The following is a 22,618-nucleotide window of genomic DNA, read 5'->3' on the forward strand; positions in this document are numbered from 1 at the left end:
TTTGGTGGAGGCTGCTCTTCGTTCCCTCCTCTCACGCTGGAGCTTCGCAGCCGCACACTCGCCCCGCCATCCGCTATGCCTGAGGCAAGAAGCCAGACCGCCACTCCACACTCAACTGATCCCACCGCTTCCCCTACCATCCTGTGCTCTGGTGGGCTTCGCCAGCGTGACCCCAGCTTTTTCAGTGGCGCCGACGACCAAGATGTAGACGATTGGCTATCCTCCTACGAACGCGTAAGCGCCTACAACAAGTGGGACGACACCACGAAGTTAGCCAACGTCCTCTTTTAACTGACCGATGTAGCAAACTTATGGTTCCGCAACCACGAACCCGACCTACCCACCTGGTCGGCCTTCAAAACGAGCTTTTCCGAGGTGTTCGGCCGCCCCGCTGTGCGCAAACTGCGCGCCGAACAACGCCTCGAAGCCCGCGTTCAGAATCCCGATGAAACGTTCACCAGCTACATAGAGGACATTGTGGATCTTTGTAGACGTCTTGATCCTTGCATGTCCGAAGCTGACAAGATCACCAAAATCCTGAAGGGAATCTCCGTCGATTCATTTCACATGTTGACGGCCAGAAACTTCTAAACCGTCGTAGAAGTGTTTCAGCTCTGTCAGAGTTACGACGTCCTCAAAAGGCAACGAGCTTCTACCCGGCGTTCTCTCGTGAACGATCCGTTATTCGTACCTCCGACAGCATGCGGTCTCACTTCTGAACCACCTTCCCTCCTTCCTGGGATCAAGGCCTTTATACGGGAGGAAGTGGCTCGCCAACTATCGCTCCTCCCTGCTTCTGCCGCAAGCACCCCATCGATAGATTGTGCACTTCGACGCACCATCCAGGAGCAAGTTGCAGACGTTTTACCGCCAAGCTCTCAAATGACGCCTGTGACAGCCCCGTTAACGTACGCCGCTGTCGCCGCCAGACCACCACCCTGCCCTGTCGCGTATACTGCGCGTTTACCACCGCCACCACCTCCGCCCCGCCCTTATCTGCCTCCTCGACGTCCGGTCAACAATCCATGGCGGACCTCCGACAACCGCCCAATCTGTTATTCATGTGGCGTTCCTGGCCACGTCGCCCGGCTTTGTCGCCAGCGCACGGAGTCATACCGCAATGGCCCCCGCCTGTACGGTTACAACTACAGTTCAAACTTTGAACCTTCCCCTCCCCCTGTCCCTGCTGGCACTTCTACGGACTCATTTTATCCTGACCGCTCCTCCTACTCCTCCCGTCGATCGCCGTCACCCCGCCGTCGTTCCCTCTCGCCGCTGCGCCGTCGCTCTCCTGCTGGCCAGGAGGAAAACTAGCAGCCGCAGTTCCGGAGGCAAGAACTGCGTTTTCCTCTACTTGTGCAAGTCCTCCGTCCTCCCCGACCAACGTTATCGAAGTGTTTGTTGATGGCGTCGCAGTTCTCGCTCTTGTGGACACTGGCACCGCTGTGTCTGTTATAAGTGCCAACCTTTGCCGCCGACTTCGTAAAGTTACGACGCCTGTTTCGAAAGTTTTTCTCCGAACTGCCAGCTCACATCGCATTCAACTGCTTGCGGCGTCCACAGCTCGAATTGTCATTCAGGGTGTTTTGTACGTCGCCGAATTTTTTGTGCTGCCTCACTGCTCTCATGAACTGATTCTGGGTTGCGACTTTCTCACTAGTCATTATGCGATTATCGATTGTGCCCGAGCCAGCATCGAATTGTCTCCGCTTTCACCGGCCGCCTCGTCTGACACACCGCTCTACGTCGATAAGATAACCGTGGCCGAAGATACTGACATCCCCGCCTGCTCTACCGTCCTCGTGCCCGTTTCCTGCGCCGGCTTTTCTGATTCGACAGTTCTGTTCACTCCGACTCACGCCGCTAATCGTCGCCATTGCTTAGTCCTGCCTTTCGCCCTTCTGACTTTCTGTGGTGGCTACAGCGCCATATACGTCTCTAACCCGTCGCCTTGTCCGTCAACTCTTCTTCGTGGAGAACGTCTTGGTCATGTTGAGTCCTTTGATGACGCTATGACATCTGCCGTCTCAGAAGACCCAACCCCACTGCAACTCGATACTATTGACTTGCCCGCTTCTGTACCGAACGACGGCTCCACTGCAGCTTTTTCTGGCTGTCTGGATGCCAGCCTTTCAGCAGATCAACGAGACCAGCTCGTCAGCTTGCTGCAGCGCTTCCGTTCCTCATTCGACCTTCCTCGGACATCTTTGGGGCGCACATCCGTAGTCACTCACTGCATCGACACCGGTACGCCAGCGCCCTTATCGGGTATCGGCTGCTGAACGTCAAGTCATCACGGAGCACGTTAATGACATGCTTCAGCGTGGCGTCATCCAGCCTTCGCACAGCCCTTGGGCTTCTCCAGTTGTTCTCGCGAGGAAAAAGGATGGCTGTATACGGTTCTGTGTTGATTACAGGCGTTTGAACAAGATAACACGAAAAGACGTATACCCCCTTCCACGTATTGATGACGCTTCGATTGCCTTCAAGGTGCCGAATTCTTTTCATCTCTGGATCTTCGCTCGGGCTACTGGCTGGTACCCATGGCAGCTGACGATCGACCAAAAACCGCTTTTGTGACACCTGATGGTGTCTATGAATTTAACGTCATGCCGTTTGGATTGTGCAACGCGCCGGCCACCTTCGAGCGCATGATGGACACAATCCTGTGCGGACTCAAGTGGCATGACTGTCTTTGTTACCTGGACGATGTTGTCGTGTTTTCAAAAGATTTTACGTCACATTTGGACCGTCTAGAGCGTGTGCTAAAGTGTTTGACTGATGCCGGCCTGCAACTAAATTTGAAAAAGTGCTGCTGCCAGCTTCCTATATTGGGACACGTTGTTTCGAAAGACGCCGTTCGTCCAGATCCTGCGAAACTCCGTTTAGCTGTTTTTCCACGTCCCACTTCTGTAAAGGAGCTGTGTAGTTTTATCGGGCTGTGCTCGTATTTTGGTCGCTTCGTCCACAATTTCGCTTCGATCATCTCGCCGCTGACTGATCTCCTTGCCGGTGACGCCATTCTTTCGTCTTGGACATCCGACTGTGATGAGGCCTTTTCGACACTTCGGCGCCTTCTAGTGTCGCCTCCGATTCTCCGCCATTTTGACCCTACGGCGCCTACCGAAATTCACACTGATGCCAGCGGTGTAGGTCTCGGCGCTGTCCTTGCACAACGAAAGCCCGGCAACCCAGAGTACGTTGTTGCTTATGCCAGCCGTACCTTAACAAAGGCCGAAAAGAATTATTCTGTAACCGAAAAGAAGTGCTTGGCCATCATTTGGGCCATTGGAAAGTTCCGCCCATATCTCTACGGTCGTCCCTTTTCTGTTGTTACGGACCATCACGCACTCTGCTGGTTGTCCACCCTTAAAGACCCATCCGGCCGTCTTGCTCGTTAGGCCCTCCGCTTACAAGAGTATGACATTCAGGTCACCTACCGGTCTGGCCGTAAGCATTCTGATGCCGACGCCCTGTCTAGGTCACCTCTTCACTGTGGCTCTGACTCGACAGCTATCGCTATAAGTGACTCATTTTCGCTAGAAATTGCCGACATGCCCAATGAACAAAGGCAATACCCTTGGATCGCTTCTCTTCTCACGCTTTTATCTACACCTTGTCTGCGCCCAGCTTCACGAACGCTTCACCGCCAAGCTCGTCATTTTTCCATCCGCGACGGCATGCTTTACCGCCGAAATTACCTTTCCGACGGACGCAAGTGGCTCCTTGTCATTCCTCGGCATCTCCGTTCGGAAATATGCGCCGCTTTTCACGCTGATCCTCAGTGTGCCCACGCCGGAGTGTTGAAAACTTACACTCGTCTTCGCCTCCGCTATTACTGGCAGGGTATGTACCGCTTCGTGCGTCATTACGTTCGCGCATACCAGGAATGCCAACGCCGCAAAAACCCTCCACACCACTCCACCGTTCCGATGCAGCCCTTGCCCTGCCCCAGCCGACCATTCGATCGTGTTGGTATTGATCTTTACGGGCCACTATCAGTCACTCCAGCTGGTAACCGTTGGGTCATCGTGGCTGTTGACCACCTTACCCGCTACGCAGAAACATCTTCCTTACCTTCTGCGTCGGCTCCAGACGTTGCGTCTTTCGTCCTGCCCCATCTCGTTCTGCGCCACGGTTCACCTAAAGAATTGCTCAGTGACCGTGGCCGTGTTTTCTTTCCGAGACCATTGAAGCCCTTCTTCAGCAGTTCCGCATTGTCCACCGTTCTACCTCGGCCTACCATCTGCAGACAAATGGCATGGCGGAACGTTTTAACCGCACCTTAAGTGACATGCTGGCCATGTATGTCGTGCTCGACCACTCCAACTGGGACCGGCTTCTCCCATTCGTCACGTACGCTTATAATACTGCCATACAAAGCACGACCGGCTTCTCCCCCTTTTTCCTTCTATACGGCCGTGAACCCACATCAGCTATGGACACGATACTTCCTTATCGCCCTGCCACCTCCGAAGCGACCACCGTCTCTCAAGTAGCGGCATATGCAGAAGAATGTCGCCAGTTGGCCCGCTCATTTACAACCCAGAACCAAGGTCACCAGCAGTTCCTTCGCGCACCGTCTTGTCCAGCTCCTTCATACAGCACAGACTCCCTCGTGTGGCTTTGGGTTCCTGCCACCCCTTCTGGCCTCTCTACCAAACTTGCTTCCAAATACCATGGTCCATATCGGAATATTTGCCAAACCTCTCCGGTGAACTACGTTATAGAACCGCTTGTACCGACACCGGATATGCGTCGCCGCGGGCGTGAAACAGTGCACGTTGACCGCCTCAAGCCCTGTTACGACCCGCCTGTTGTGTCCACACCATGAGTCGGCAGGATGCCTCTTTTTTCTCCCGGGGATAACTGTAGTGTCACACCAGCGCTCGGTGATTGTCGACAATGGCAAAGACGACGAGCGTATGTCTAAAGGCGCGTGCTAAAAAAAGAAGACGGCAGACAAAAGACGAAGACGCAAGAGGCTGACGCGCTAATTAAACGGTCGACCTGAACACCGACCTGAGCTTCAACGCACCCTTACACAATAAACATTACATAAACGTTAAGTAGGCCGTTGACGCGTGCACGCATCTCGACCATATAAATCACGTGCATCTGCTTTCAACCTACTTGGATCTGCTTTACCTGTACGCAGGATTCATGTATTTGAACGATGTCTGCATAGGCGAGACAAAGCTAAGCTTACCTGTAAAACGAAGCGCTTCGTCTATACGCAGTTCATGGAATGAAAATCGTGGAAAATATACAGAGATAGCATCCTTGAAATTGTAACTGGAATATGAGTCATTTGCTTCAAACACAAAAAGTATAAAAGAATCAGACATTAAAGAATATGAAAAAAGTTATGCCACTGCTTAATGGGAACGCAGAGCGAAAGAAAATGTTCGTAGGAAAATATTTAGCGATGTAAATTTTTACAAATATGCACTTTGTTGTAGACAGTTGAACGCACATTGGAGTGCTCGTAATGAAGTGAAAGAATTGAACACCGACCACATAACATGTCTTTGGAAAATGCTTTAGCAGAATTATTTTATGTAAAGCTCTATATTGTCACGACTCAAGTCACAGGGAGCCGTCAAGGTACACGGTAGCGTGAGGGTAAGACCCAGCTCCGATGACAGTGTCTAGCACCAGCGCGCCGCTCGTGCAAACAACCGCTTCGTCATCGTCGGCACCAAGCAGGGCTGTCGCGCGGCGCTAGGAACGTGACATTATTCCCCCCGTGAAAGAAAACCATCGTCCCGATGACAAGGTGAGAGGAGCAAAAAAATTAGGTTCGAGGTGAACTGTACAATAACGCAAGGTCTCACTTGCAGGAAGCGCTCAGTAACGCGAAAAGTACGGCTTCAGGCGCACCACATGCACAATTTCAGGCCGCTGACGCCGAACACTGACGGTCATAGTTCCATCTGGAATGACATCGTAATTAACGCTGTTTAAGTGGCGCAGGAATTTATAGGTTCCGAAATAGCAATTGAGCAGTTTCTCGCACAAGCCTTTGTGGCGCACGGAAGTCCACACCCACACTTGATCCCCTGGTTCGTAGTGGACTTCCCTGTGCCGAAGGTTATAGTGGCGAGCGTCGGTGGCATGCGGCTCTTCGATGTGCAAGCGGGCCAGCTGACGGCCTTGCTCGGCCTATTCTGCGAAATGGGCGGCATCGGGTTCGACCGCTTCATCCCCGCACGGGAGCATCGCGTCCAACATCGTACGGGCCTCCCTGCCATATACGAGACCGAACGGCGTAAACTTCGTGGTTTCCTGCGGCGCCGTATTGTAGGCGAAGGTGACATACGGCAGGATCTCGTCCCACATTTTATGTTTAACGTCGATGTACATTGAGATCATGTCCGACAAAGTTTTTTTTCTGAGGATGATACGCTGTTTTCGTTCGATGCTCGGTATGGCTGATAGTTACGGTGCCCCGCAGTAGCCGAGCTGTAAACGCCTTTCCTAGGTCAGTAATGATGGTCGACGGTGCGCCGTGTCTGAGCACAATATCGTTCTTAAAGAATCGAGCAAATTCGCCGGCAGTACATCGGGCAAGGGCCTTCGTTTCAGCGTAGCGTGTTAAGTAGTCTGTGGCGACTACGATCCACTTGTGTCCGTTCGAGGATAAAGGAAATGGACCTCAAAGGTCCATGCCTACTTGCTCGCAGGGTGTGAGGGGTGGTTCGATAGATTGTAGCATGCCGGATGGCTTGAGCGCCTGTTTGTTTCGCCGCTGGCATTGTCGACAAGTCTGTATATAACGTCTAACGTTCGAAGAAAGATGTGGCCAATAGTTCTGCCGGACTCGGTTTAGCCCCGCCGGGGTGGCCCAGTGGTAAGACGCCCGACTACTGTGCCGGAGTTCCCGGGTTCGAACCCGACCTCGGCGGCTGCGTTTCGATGGAGGCGAAACGAAGAGGCGTCCGTGTGCTGGGCGATGTCCTGCGCACGTTAAAGATCCCCAGGTGGTCGAAATTACTCCGTAGCCCTCCACTACGGCTCCCCTTTCTCTCTTTACACTTTCACTGCCACCTTCCTCCCTTCCCTTACGGCGCGGTTCAGGTGTCCGCAGAACAAGTGCGACAGATACTGCGCCTTTCCCTTCCTGTGAACCAACCAACAACCAACAACAACTCGATTTAGGGTGCGTGTAAAGCCAAGATGCCCTGAAGTTGGTTCGTCGTGGCAGGCCATGAGGATTTCGTGCTTTAGATCAGCCGGTATGACTAGCAGGTATATTTTTGCACTCGATGGAGAATTCTTCTTATAAAGCACCCAATTGCGGAGGCAATATGACGACAGCCCCCGAGCAAGATATCGTGGTATTGTAGAGTGCCCACCTTCACGATGATCAATAATCAGTCGCAGCTAGGCGTCGGCGCGCTGTTTTGAAACGAGTTCGGATGTAGTGACTGCTCCAAGGAAGCTATTGTCGTCGGTGGCATCTGACGAAGGAGGGCCGACGGGCGCGCGGGACAGGCTATCAGCATCGGTGTGCTTTCGGCCAGATTTATAAATAACATCAAAATCGAACTCCTGCAGGCGCAATGCCCAACGTCCTAAGCGGCCACAAGGATCCTTTAAGGGTTTCAGCCAACACAACGAGTAATGATCAGTGATGACACGAAACGGTCGGCCATAAAGATACGGGCGGAACTTGGCGGCGGCCCATACTACCGCCAAACATTCTATTTCGATGGTGGCATAGTTGCACTCGGCATGGAAGAGTGCACGGCTGGTGTAGGAAATTACTTTCTCGACCCTGTCTTGGTGCTGAACTAGAACGGCACCAAGGCCGACGTTGCTCGCATCCGTGTGCAACTCTGTGTCAGCATCATTGTCTAAATGTGCCAGGATCGGGGGTGACTGGTGCCAGCGTCGTAACTCGTCGAAAGCCATCTGCTGCTGGGCGCCTCAGGAAAATGATGCGTCATCTCGAGTCAGGAGTGTCAGAGGGCTTGCCATATGTGGAAAGTTTTTGTTAAAGCGACGATAACAGGAGCACAGCCCCAAAAACCGTCGGACTGATTTTTTGTGGACGGGGACGGGAAAGGCAGCAACGGCCGCAAGTTTCACAGGGTCAGCTCGAATGCCATCAGCACTCACGATGTGCCCAAAACACTTCAATTCGGTTAACCCGAAGTGGCACTTTTGGGGCTTGAGGGAAAGGTTGGCAGACCGGACAGCTTCGAGAACAGTCTTCAGGCGGCGCAGGTGTTCCGTGAACGTCGGTGAAAAGATTATCACGTCATCAAGATAAACAAGGCACGTCTGCCACTTAAGACATGTAAGCAGAGTGTCCATCATCCGCTGTAAGTTGGCAGAAGCACAGCTGAGCCCGAATGGGAGGACGCGGAATTCATAGAGCCCATATGGTGTTACGAAGGCAGTTTTCTCACGGTCCGTCTCATCAACTTCGATTTGCCAATAACCACTCCTCAGGTCAATGGAGAAGTACTTGGCTCGGCGAAGTCGGTCGAGAGAGCTGTCGATGCGTGGAAGCGGATAGACATCCTTCTTTGTCATACTGTTAAGCTTCCGGTAGTCAACGCAGAAACGCAGTGTTCCGTCTTTCTTTTTGACGAGGACGACCGGGGACGACCGGGGACGACCATGGCCTGCTTGACGGTTGAATGACGCCATCGGCAAGCATCTCTGAGTTGCTGCTAGATAGCTTCTCTGGTTAGCAATATGTTAAAAGTATGTTAGTTTGTTCTAGTTAAACCTCGCAGGCAACACTCCAATTTAGGACCACTCAAACCACAGATAATTCAGCGGTAGCGTAGCGGTAGAACATCTGCCTGGCATGCAAGAGGACCGGGGTTGAAATCCCGGTGCCGCGCAATTCTCTACCGGATAAAAAAAGACCGCGTGTCGATGGAATTGCATAAACAGGTTTGGGGTGCGACCTGATGCCAGTGAACACCTCCGGCAACGCACTCCTTCTCCAGAACAGGAGTTGGCCACCCTGGTGCAGCAATTGTCATGAACCTCTCATGATTAGTACCATGCAACCCTGGCCCTAAGTCACCAGTCGCTGCGCAACAACTGACCACGGTGGCGGTCCGACCTCTGACGCAGCAAGGGTGCTAAGAATTCGTGGCTCCGCTGGACAGGCCTTAATTGGAAACTGACCCTGGCAAAGTTTAAATCTAGAACCCTAGCAAGTGAATCTAGTTTAGCAGTGCTGTTATAGGAACTGGAGGGTATTAAATTGGATGTCATAGGGCTTAGTGAGGTTAAGCAGCAGAATGAGGTGTATACTGTACTGAAGGATGGACATGTACTGTGTTATGGAGGTTTATCGGAGAGGCGAGAACTAGGAGTAAGTTTCCTTGTCGATAATTTTATAGCGGGTAATACAGATGAATTCCGTATAGTATTATTAAGGGGGTGGAAGGCATCATAATTAGGCGTAATAAGCGGTATACCCTGAAGGCAGTACAGGCCTATGCACCTACATGTAGCTATGATGACCAGGCAATTGAAAGCTTCTACGAAGATGTAGAATCGGCAATGCGAAAATTAAAAACACAGTATACTGTACTAATGGGCGACTTTATTGACCAAGCTGGGGAAAATGCAGGCAGGAAACCAAACAGTAGGTGACTATGGCATTGGTTCTAAGAATAGCAGGGGGGAGTTACTAGATGAGTTTGCAAGGGGGCTGTAACCTAATAACCATGAGTATCTTTTTCAGCAATCAGAACCGGAAATGGGCATGGAAAAGTCCTAATGGCGAGACTAATAACGAAATTGACTTCATATTGTGTTCAACCCCCGCCATTAGGCAACATGTAGAGGTAACCAGGAAAGTGCGATGCAGTGCCCACAGCATGGTGAGGTCCCAAAATATTCTAAACCAGAATAAGGAACGCATCATATTAGTAAGAAAGAAGAACATCAATGGATTAGCGGGGAGGGGGAGAGCAGAAGAGTTCAGGATCTCGCTACAGAATAGATATTCAGCTCTAACCGAGGATGACGACATTACCCTTGAGCCAATAAGCAATAATTTCACAGATATCATTACTGAATGCGCTGTAGAAGTAGGCGGTAGGATAGTAAGAGAGAATACCGGTAGGCTGTCTATGGAGACGACACATTTGATTTACAAACGCCAGAGTATGAAAGCTTCCAATCCAACAAACCACATAGAATTGGCAGATATGTCAAAGCTAATCAATAAGAGCAAAGTGGCCGATATAAGAAAGTATAACATGGAAAAAATTGAGCTGGACGAGGGGGGGGGGGGAGGGTGAGGGTATGTCGTGCTAGAAAAACTGGCCACCCTGTATACGCAGTGCCTGGTGTCATCGACGGTACCGGAACAATGCAAAAACGCAAACATTATCCTCATTCATGAGAAAGGGGATGCTAAGGATCTTACACATTGCAAACCAATCAGCTTACTATCTGTAACGTATCAAGCATTTACTAAGGTAATCGCTAATAGAATCAGGACAACTTTAAACTGCAATCAAGCAAAAGATCAAGTAGGTCAAGATCATATCATCAACCAGGTGATAATAAAGTGCTCGGAATATAACCAGCCCTTATACATAGCTTTAATGATTACGAAAAAGCATTTGACTCAGTAGAAACCTCGGGGATGAGGCAGGCATTGCGAAATGAGAGGGTAGACGAGCCGTACTTTAAAGTGCTAGAAGATATATAGAGTGGCTGCGCAGCAACCATAGTTCTGCATAAAGAAAGTAACAAAATTGCCACAAAGATAGGTGTTAGGCAAGGAGACACGATCTCCCCAGTACCATTCACAGCTTGCTTAGAGGAAGTATTCAGAGACTTGGAATGGGAGTAGTTAGGGATAAGGGTAGATGGAGAATACCTCAGTAATTTGGGATTTGCTGATGACATTGCGTTGCTAAGTAACTCTGGAGATGAACTGCAAAGAATTATTCATGACCTAGACAGGAAAAGTACAAAGGTAGGCTTGAAAATCAATATGCGCAAGATTGAGGTAATGTTCAACTGCCTCGGAAAGGAACAGCAGTTTACATTAGGTTGCGAAGCACAAGAAGTCGTAGGCGAATATGTCTACTTAGGGCAGGTAGTAACAGCAGATCCGGACGATGAAAAGGAAAAAATTAGAAGAATAAGTATGGGATGGAGCACATTTGGCAAGCACTCGCAGATTATGACTAACAGCATACCGGTATCGCTCAAGAGGAAAGTATACAACAGTTGCACCATACTAGTACTCACCTATGGGGCTGAAACGTGAAGGCGAACCAAGGTACTTCTACTTAAGTTACATTAAGAGATAGGAAGCGTGCAGAGTGGATAAGAGAAATACCTCAAGTATCTGACATTGTAGTGGAAATCAAAAAGTAGAAATGGGCACGGGCAGGACATGTAGTGCAAAGAGAGGGTAACCGATGGTCTCTAAGGGTATTAGGATAACAACCTGAATTCCAAGGGAAGGAAAGCGTGGCAGGGAGAGGCAGAAAGTTAGGTTGGCGGATGAGGTCAAGAAGTTCGCAGCGGTCAAGTGGGTGCAGCTAGCATAGTTCAGTTCAGTCGTTCAGTCGTGTCCGACTCTTCGTGACCCTATGGACCATGTCACGCCACGCTTTCCGGTCTCTCACTATATTCCTAACATCACATAACTTCATCTGCAGTGCCTCGAGGATGCCATCTAACCATCGCATTCGCTGCCTACCCCTCTCCGGCGACCCTCAACCTTTCCCAACATCAAATCTTTCTCCAGCGACTCCTTTCTTCTCATCAGATGACCAAAGTAGCTGAGATTTAACTTTAGAATTTGACCTTCCAATGGGCAGTCAGGGTTTATGGTCGACGATATCGACTGATTTCATCTTCTGGCAGTCCAAGCAACTCTCAAGAGACTTCGCCAGCACCACAATTCAAACGCGTCAATTCTTCGGGGGTCAGCCTTTTTCACAGTCCAACTCTCGCATCCATACATCACACTGGAAAGACCATAGCACGAGTTATACGGATCTTGGTTGGCAGACTAATGTCTCTGCTCTTTACTAGGCGGTCAAGGCTAACCATTGCTCTCTTTCCCAGAAGCAGGCGTCTCCTAATTTCATGGCTGCAGTCTCCTTCCGAGGTAATCTTGGAGCCCAAGAAGAGAAAATCTGTCACAGCTTCTACTTCTTGTCCATTGATGCTCCAGGACTTGATAGGGCAAGACGCCATGATCTTTGTCTTTTTAATGTTCAGTTTAAGCCCAAACCTCTCACTCTCTTCTTGTACGCGCATCAGAGGTCTCTTGAGTTCCACTTCACTTTCTGCCATTAAAGTGGTATCATCCGCATATCGAAGGTTGTTGATACGTTTTCCAGCAATCTTCACTCCAGCTGGAGACTCGTCCAGACCGGCCTTCCTCATGATGCACTCTGTATATAGGTTAAATAGGCAGGGCGACAGTATGCAGCCTTGCCTCACTCCTTTCTCGATCGGAAACCAATCAGTAAGACCATGCCCAGTTCTGACTGTGGCCTCTTGCCCTTCATACAGGTTCCTGAGGAGACAGATGAGGTGAATTGGAACTCCTATCTCTTGGAGAGCTTGCCACAATCTGCTGTGATCTACGCAGTCAAACGCTTTCGCATGATCAATAAAGCAGAAGTAGATGGGTTTCTGGAACTCTCTTGCTTTCTCCATGATCCGGCGAAGGTTAGCAATTTAGTCTCTAGTTTCTCTGCCCTTGCGAAACCCAGCTTGTACGTCCGGAAGCTCCCGATCCACATACTGCTGCAGCCTGCCTTGGAGGATTTTCAACATCACCTTACTAGCATGCGAAATAAGCGCGATCGTGCGGTAGTTGAAACAATCTTTGGCACTGCCTTTCTTTGGAATGGGGATGTAAACTGACCTCCTCCAATCCTGTGGCCACTGCAGGGTTGTCCAAATCGTCTGACATAATGTATGCAGAATGTTAACAGCAACATGGTTGAGGTTTTGAAGCAACTCAGCTGGAATGCCATCAATTCCGCTAGCTTTGTTCTTAGCAAGGCTGGCTAAGGCCCATTAAACTTCACTCTTCAGGATGCCCGCCTCGAGATGTGTAATCACAACCGTCGTATGTTGGGTTTGCACATTCGGGTCCTTCTTGTACAGTTCTTCTGTGTATTCCTGCCACCTCCTCTTTATCTCTGATTCTTCAGTGAGGTCCTTGCCTCTTTTGTCCTTTATCACACCCAGCTTAGCACAGGAGCTTCCTTTGATATCTTTGATCGTCTTATACAGAACTCTTGTGTTCCTTAATTGGCTGTTGTCCTCAGCTGCTTGGCACTGTATGTTCAGGAAGGCATTGTTATCTCTCCTTGCTATTTTCTGAAAATCCGCATTGAGAGCCCTGTATCTTTCTCTTTCCCCCATAACGTTTGCCATCCTCCTTTCCTCAGCTATTTTCAAAGCCTCTTAAGATAACCAGTTTGCTTTCTTGCATTTCTTTTGCTTCGGAACTACCTTAGTAGCAACTTCTTGTATTATATCACGAACGTCAGTCCACATCTCTTCGGGCTGTCTGTCTGCTAGATCTAATTCTTGAAATCGATTCCTCACTTCCACAGCATATTCTAATAGAATTTGATCCAGATCATGCCTGAAAGGCCTTCTAGTTTTCTGCGTTTTCCTCAATCGAAGCTTAATTTTGGCAACAAGAAGATGATGATCGGTGCCACAATCGGCCCAAGGCCTTGTTTTTACTGCTTGTATAGCGCTTCTCCATCTCTGCCGGCAAAGAATATAATCGATCTGATTCCTGTACAGACCGTCGGGTAAGGTCCATGTGTAGAGGCGCCTCTTGTGCTGTTGAAAACGAGTATTCGCTATGGTCAGGTTGTTTTCTTGACAAAACGCTACTAGCCTCTGCCCAGCTTCATTTGGCTCGCCAAGACCGAACTTGCCTATAATTCCGGATATTTCTTCACTTCTTTCCTTAGCATTCCATTCTCCTATGAGAAAAACGACGTCTGATAATGGGGTTCGGTCTAAAAGGCATTGTAGGTCCGCATAAAATCTCTCAACGTCAGCTTCTTCATCAGTAGTGGTCGGTGCATGGACTTGGATAACTGTTATGTTGAAAGGGTGACCTTGGATCCGAAGTGAAATCATTCGGTCGTTTTTGAGGTTGTACCCTAGCACTGCTTTGCCCATTCTTCTGCTTACTATGAGAGCGACCCCATTCCTTCTCTTGGATTCGTGCCCACAATAAAAGACATAATGGTCGCCGGAGTTAAATTCTCCAATCTTGAGATCGCTGATACCCAAGATATCAATGTTCAATCTGTCCATTTCTCGCTTGACGACATCCAGTTTACCTTGCGTCATAAATCTTACATTCCATGTTGCCTTGTGATATATCTCCTTGCAACATTGGATTTTGCGGTCGCTTCCCGACACATCCACAACTGAGCGTCCTTATGGCTTTAGCCCAGCCGCCTCATTCGTCCTGGAGCTACTAGGAATCGCCCTTTGTTCATCCCCAGTAACATGTGGGACGCCTTGCAACCTGGGGGGGGCTCATCTTACGGCGCCATATCATTAATGGTATTGTGACTGGCCATAGGGTTTTCTTGGCAGGAAATACTGGAGTGGGTTCCCATTACCTTCTCCAGTGAATCACATTTTGTCAGAACTCTCTGCCGTGACCTGGCTATCCTGGGTGGCCCTACACAGCAGAGCTCACGACTTCACCGAGTTTCGCAAGCCCCTCCGCCACGACAAGGCAGTGATCCATGAAGCTAGCACAGAACCGGGTTAATTGGAGAAATGTGGGAGAGGCCTTCGCCCTGCAGTGTATATAGTCAGGCTAAAGATGATGATGCTGATTAAGACGACCCTGTAGAGAAATATACCTTTAAACCCCGAAATGGCAGGTGTTATTTATTATTTATTTACACCTTTATGGACAAATATGTTTGTAAATGGCGAATGCAAAATTTCAATGTGAATTCTTGTTGTGAGACTACTGTAGGATAAAGGATTACACGTTTAATCACATCGTTAAATACCATAATAACGTCAGTAGGCCAGAGGGGCTGAGTATTAGGCGTATTAAAAAAAAAGTTTGAAATGGATAGATAGACAATTGATAAAATATCTGAATGTGTAAAATGAATGCTTCAGCACATTTTGCCAAAGAACAACTCCTTTGAACAAAGGCTGCGATTTATTAATTTTTAAAAACTGCGTTTCTTAAAATTCGCGGCTGCTCGGCTCTTGCGCGGCGTTGAGATTTGGAACAAGTCTGCCGTAAGAACATACGTCACAACTACAGAGAGCGACAGGGTGTAATTGGATGCAGCCGCGACGGCTACTAAGTGTCGGACACACTTTCGGTAGCTGCAAAAGTCATTTGCTCGAGTGCTGCATGCACAGAATGCCTGAAGCCCTGAGTTAGGCCCTTCGGTTCGCGACCTTAACCGAGAATGTGGTGGCGTCTGACTGAAAGTGCCTGTCGGCGACTGGGTGCGAAAAGTGTATGAGCTGGTCTGATTCAACATCGTACCGACTGTACACTTCTGCTTCAGTTCATATTTCAGGTACCGACTGACGGCGCAGCAACAGCTAAAGTTTATATAATCCCGTCTTGCCTCTCCATCAACGATCATTTGTGTGGCTTGTTGCTAACTAAATAGAATATGCGTCAAAAAAGGTCTTCCCTCAGCTGCAATGCAAAAGTACACAATTTCCCGCCGCTTAAGTGCAGCACCGGATGCCGCCAGCCGCCAGGTTACCGCAGAGATGCCGATCGCGAGCGCTGCGGCCGACGGCTCTCTAGTGGGGTGCTGCTTCCTGGTCGTCGCTAGGCCTTGCTTGTCTCGCATCGAAGCCACGGTTTATGGCGTATTGGAATGGGCGATTTCGCTGCCTCTCTAGCGTGGTCACTCGCCTGCTCCTATGCGCGATTGTGGCTTGTAATTGGGGGCATCGGTGACCACCATGCTCTACCGAACTGCATGTACCCAGCTTATTTGCTGGTGTTTTGCGCCGTCGATTCTAGCTCGGACGATGCATACACGTGAGATAAAACACGCGCGCACATAACTCGTGGGCACTTCCTGAACGATATGTGAAAGAAGATCAAGAAAAATCACTACACTACACTTTTGTTAATATCAAATCTTAGGATTCGCGGACGAGTAATTCGTGTTCACCTGTAATCCGATATCTAAACTTGAAGCGATATCTTGAAATGATGCGACTGTGCTCACGCCGATGATGCGTGTAATTTTCATTCGTTATGCTCTACTACCGTCATGAAAGAGCTCGTTCTGGCTAAGAAAGACGACGGCATATTTGCACTCGTGAACCCGCACGCTCGTCTACCAGCATCTACGCTTCCTTGCTATCGCGTCAACGCCGCGAAACAGCCGGCAACCATTGGTCAAACAACAGAAGACGGTACCAATGCTAAAGGCACGGTATGCTGACTGGCAAGGCGAGACAAGAAAGGAGTCTTGTAAAAAGCCGTACTCGGCATGTGTGTGCGCTAATTTGCGCCCAGTGGGACAGGGATATGAAAGGAAGTGCTTCACTGCGAAGGACTCCGATGTGGACCGCCATGCACTCCGGCGTGAACAGCATGGACTGGCATGCGCTTTCGAACGACCAAGGACGTGCGGGCTGCTGTGGCGCACAATTCTGAGAGTTCAAGAAACTGCAGAAACTGTAGGCCGACGAAGAGATGAGCCAAGGTTGAATGCTATGTAAGCAAAGACGGGAAAGGAATGCAGTGACCGATGAATGCGTGGGCGATCCTAGGAAAATCGGGCGCGACAACCGGAAGTCTGCGAAACATGCGTCAACCGACGACGTTCCATGGACGGGGTGGACCTTTCGAGTTATTTTCGTCGTTTTTTTCTGGTGTCTCGGAGTGTTGAGTTTATGGGAGAGAAGAGGATCGCCCTTTCAATCGGCGATCTTAAAGCTTCTTAAATTAGAGAAGTGGCAAGACAATAAAGTCAACATTTATTCTAATACATGTGAGAGTACACAATGATATTACGCATCCGAGAGGACACTTGCAGCTGAATGTCTCTAACAGGGATATTGCTGTAAACTAAGGCAAAGCGTTCAGGGTAGTTTAGCAAGATGCGTTGCTTGGTAAGTTGTTTCATGCCGATGAGAAGGGATGTTGCGCAAAAACGACACTCAAAGAAAACAACCTTACAAATCAAGTCCTATCCCATTCTTTATTCTTTTGGGATTTATGCTTTTTGCGTGATGTACGTTTCCTAAGCCAGGATCGAGCTTTCTACATTATGTTTCATAACGCCTATATTATGTCTCTGTCACTTTTTATATCGGACATTTTTCATTCCCTAACTCTGTAGTAAATCAATACTAAATTGTTGAAGCTCGTGTAACTTCATTTACACAAGCGATAAAAGGTACTAAATAAAATGAAGAAACCAATTAAACTATTGGCGCACCAAAATCTCGTGTCCACGGCGAACTGGGAAACAAAACCTGCCCGAATGCAGGCGTTCATTTTTACAGGTAAAAATGGGTCCGTTATAATAACACGACGGAAGCACCTGGGTCGCACCTCTTTCTTCTGCCGCTCTACAACGTTCCTGTTGACCACTGAGCTTTTGATGCTATGTTTAAATAGTTATTTAATTTCGCCTTATTCAATAGCCGCGACGAAAACTTACCAGCAAGTGCAATACATCGCTCCTAAAACAACTATCTTCGGTTTTGAAAGAGAGCTTATAAGCTTTTTTTTTTTATTTAAAACCTTGGTACACAATAGCTGCGAAACCCTGTACAAGGCCATCTGTTCGCTGTCGAGCAGCAGGAAATGGAGCAAGGAAATAAAAAGTACAAGTACATAACATATCTTTCAAAGAATGCCTTTTATTTTGCAATTTGAAAATATTGCGGTAAAAGAATACAATGTAGAGCGTGAAATGGCTTTAATACAAATGCAGGCTTAACGAAGGAAAGCTATTCGCAAGCGACTCAGAGCCCAGATCGCGTGTCTCACACCACTTCTTCCTCTAACTCCTCAGTACGCCGCTGCGCGGCGTAACAATTTCTCTGGGGGCAGACATTTCTGGTCCTCGAGATAGGCAGATCGACGATGCCTGCATTTTAGGGGAGCCAACGAACGACCTGGGTCTTGCGGGAATAGCCGTTTTCTGTCGGTACTTTGGCAACGACGTATTTCACGTAATTCAGTCGGTCCAATACAACGAAGGGGCCATTGTACTTGTATAGAAACTTCCCACAGGACCCTTTCTTGCGGATAGGCGTCCAAAGTCAGACGAAACATCCAGGAGAGTAAGTCACTGCACGAAGCTGCAGGTCATAGTACTTTTTGAAAGGCGAGTCTGCGTAAGTGGCTTGTACGACGGGTCTCTTCGACTCGGCATAGTATATCAGTAAGGGACGCGCTCTCATTTGAGGAAAATGGGAAGCTGGTATGGAGAAAAACGCAGATGTTCTGGCATATAGCAAATACAAGGGGGAATGCCCGGTGACCTCATTATTTGCGGTGTTATAATCGTAGGACACATCCGGTAGAACTACATCCCAGTTGCGATGGTCAGATGAGACACTCATGGGCAACATGGTTGTCAGCTGCGATTGGTGGGCTCGGTAAGACCATTAGTCTGCAGATGGTATGGTGTGAAGAGTCGGTAGACTGATCCACAAAGCCGGTGCATTTCTTTCACGACATCAGGAGTAAATTGCCATCCAGGGTCACTTATAAAATGGGGTGCGCCATGACCAAGAATAACAGTCTAGAAGGAATGACAAAACATCAGTAGCCTTTGCAGCAACGAGAGCAGCGGTCTCCACGTATCTGGTGGATTGTATACGTGGACAATACCCCAGCAGTGGCTCTTTAAAGGCACACGGTGAAGTAGGTAGCTTGACGGGCTGCAAATGTACGGCTGGCGTGGGGGTGCGTTCCTTACGTTGTTGGCATTGCTCATATGTTTTAACGCACTGGCTGGTCGTTTTATATACTTGGTGCTAATAAAAGCGCTAGCAATTCGTTGGAGGGTACGAGAGAAACCTAAATGTCCATTGATGTCATCGGGCATAGCATGCAATACTTGCGCGCGGGGACTTTTTGGGATGGCCAAATTCAGGGCATGAGCATCGACTGAGTAGTTCATCTTGGTTAAAACACCATCTTTTACAGTAAGTATCTGCCTTCTGCCTCTTAACAAGAGGCTGCAGTAAGAGATCGCTGCATTGCTCTCGCCTAAAGGTCTCCGTAATGGGAAACGTCTGCGCGGACGAAGGTAAACACCCTTTAAAAACGTCTTCATTCTTAATTGAAGGCGTAATGCCAAGTGCGCCAGACGACCAGATGGATCGTAAAGTCCGAAGAGCTAGCATATCGAATGATGGTCGGTCACTATAGTGAAGTGGCGACCATACAGGTATGGGTCGGAACTTGTGCACAGCGAACACACGGCGAGGCACACTAATTCGTTGAATGTGTAGTTACGCTCACATTTTATTAACATGCGACTGGCGAGCAAGCAACGTACTCAGCCCCACTATGCAGCTGCACACGCACTCCTAAGACCGACGCCACTGGCGTAAGTGTGAATCTCAGTCACAAAACGCGTTTATCTATGTCTCCGTCAACACATTATACGCTTATGCAGGTGTTATATAGATCTATTTTGCAGTTACATGGAAACTGTATCAATACGTGGCCGATTAGTTGCCTACGCCGCTCTTTGTACGTTCAACATCTCAAGATCAAGCTCTCCTTATACGTATCTATATTGCGTATGCTCTCAACGAACAGAAGAAGCTGCTCTACCGATTCTTTAATACGGCTTAATGGAGCACTTTGTAAGGGCCTTCTGCATTACAGCCTCCCTGTTCTTCAAGGCCCTAGCAGGCAAACATAAAACTACTTGAAGCCATGCAGGCCAAAGCTTTGAGAGTGTGCCTTGGTCTTTCAAAGAACACCTCCACAGTGGGTACTCTGGCGGAGAGAAGACGTCTATCTATAACCGTATTGATACCGCAGGAGCTGCTTCGTGCCCAGCTGCGCTTTGCACGTGAACCTACTCACCCATTTTGAGAGGAAAATATGACAGCACTCTCCCATCTACTTCTTGCGCATTATCAACGCGCACTATCGCCATCTTTCCCACCATGGAGGTTTCCTTCATGGCAAATTTCGACAACTATCCCTGGCATCAAAAGAAAATCCCACACCCCAGGATTCGCACTTAAATACTTAACCCTTGAGCACATCTGTGCACGCTACAGTCAACATTGTCACATCTATACTGAACGCTCTGTCACAGCTATTTCTTCATCCATTGACATGTGGGTACCATCAATGCACATCACAATCGTGGAAACACCCAGTCACCGCACTTCAGCTGTGGCTGCTGAGTTAACAGCTCTGAGAGAAGCTATTATAATATTCTACAACCCCCTGCAGCAACATGGCGGGGAACACCAAAGTATGTCTCCACAGGCTTCATTATAATTGTGTAAGGCTTTTGGCAAATACCATCGATGCAGAAATCAGTGCGAGCGTATAATGCTGCAGCAGGCCACAGAGTCTTCAGGTTGACCTACCCGACGTTGCGCATCTTCTCAGCTCCATCTTGTAAGTTGAAAAGCGGTGATAGACAAATACATGATACACTTAAAACACATTCATTTTGCATCGAAAAATCCAAATTGATGCAGGGCACTGAGTTTTCATTTAGAAGACATGCACTCCTGAATACGCGATACGAAATGTGCACGGGTAAATGTCTACAACCGTCACTGCAAAACGTTTGACAAATATTCTATCATACAACAGCATACCGCACTGCACATTCTTTTGCCTCACGGCCAACATAAAATGACAATCTGAAAGCTTCGATGGCGACCACTCCTTACAACGCTACAGTCCCAGACGTAAAGACAGACCCACAAATAAGAGCCACATATGCGTGTCCTTATACGGATGTCTGCTGCGCTGTGTCCAAGATCAAATCAGAAGCTTGCTCAAATTATGGCCAAGTCACAATTTTAGTTCTGACTGTTTTTTACCGCAGTTTAAGAATTTTTTCCTCAATCATTTCAGCCATGTTACAACACGGTCTCTGACTACTGTACACATTCTTTTCATGCCTGCATTATTATTAAAATTATGGAAAAAGTCTCCTTTGGCCTTTAGGTGTCTCGACCAAAAAATCAGAAGGCGAGATTTACAAAGGAATGACTGATGCGGAATAGGCACAACCTTGCCTAAGCCAGCATCAGTCATTCCTTTGTAAACCTTGTTTTTAATGTCATGACGAGAACGCCTCGCCGAGAAAGCCCTCGAAGCTATGCTTAGATTGTGGAAATTCAGCAGGTGGAAACTAGCCGCAACAACGTTCCCGCCACAGCTGTAATTTCTTGATGGATTGTGCTCTGCTTTTCGTCACCCTGTGCCTGCCTTCTGCGATGCAGTGTAAGTATTTATGCAGTATCATGTTTTGTGCTCTCTGGAGTCTCCGGGTATATTTTCAATGAGGACATAGCCAGTAAAATGTCAACCAAGCCTACAACTTTGCCACTGCTGTATTGTCTGCTGCTATTTCTCAGCACAGCAGAGTAAGTATAACGCTTAATTTGCAGGCTTCGTTTTTATTATTTAAAGTGAGATCCTTCTAGTCGCAAAGTGAGAAAACACCGCAAATTATAGAGATGCAAATCGGCCCTAATAATGATTTTCTCTATCGAAAGTATTTCTAGTGATATCTGTATGCCACCTGTAATGAACATTTACTTCACAGGTAGCGAGAAGTTCCTAAGTAGCACTCCACAGAGGCATATTTTCATTATTCATGCGACTCAGGTATACTCAACAGACCAACCTGAAGAGCGAACATTTGCACTGCCTAAGGATTGAATGTGTCCATTTGTCACCCTTTGTTATGCGCCAGATTATTCTGATGTATGAAAAATTTGATCTGAAAATTTCAGGGATCAAGCTTGACAAGAAAATCCGTGCAAAAAATGCCACTCTCAGAATAGGAGCAGTGCAAGGAAACACGGGCACAGGAACACACCGAAAAACGTGACTAGCGCAGTCCATGTGTTCTTCTGTGTTCTGATTTTTTTGTATTCTTGGTTTTCTTGTTTTGCAATTTTTCCGTGTGTTCTTGTGTCCGTGTTTTGTTACGCGGCTCCTATCTATGATGCCTCATCGACTGGCCCAAACTATGGTATTAATCGAGCTACTCCTAAGTGACAAAGGTACTGCCCCTCAGAAAGGTTGATTCTGCGGAGCACAAAATTAATGTTAGAAATTGGAAAGCAGCCGTTAAAACATATTGGCAGTAGTTTGAAGTTTGAAGTTTGAAGTTTATTGTATTTCAAAGGTTAACAAAACATGAATACAGAAGGAGGTCCCAAAGTCAAGGACTGCGGAACGGGACCTCCTATGATGATTATTGAAAAGAAATACATATTGAGCAGTTGCAGAAATTATACAATATTTCGCATCAGTGGGTTGGGGCGAATGAAACATGAATTAGTACAGACGCTATTGATGTAATAACAAAGAACAAACACCTAATCACATAAAGAAAACATAGGAAACTATTCATAAATAGATATAAAGGATAAC

Source organism: Amblyomma maculatum, chromosome 1, assembly GCF_055883805.1.
Source record: "Amblyomma maculatum isolate TAMU_Amacu chromosome 1, ASM5588380v1, whole genome shotgun sequence".
Lineage (NCBI taxonomy): Eukaryota > Metazoa > Arthropoda > Arachnida > Ixodida > Ixodidae > Amblyomma > Amblyomma maculatum.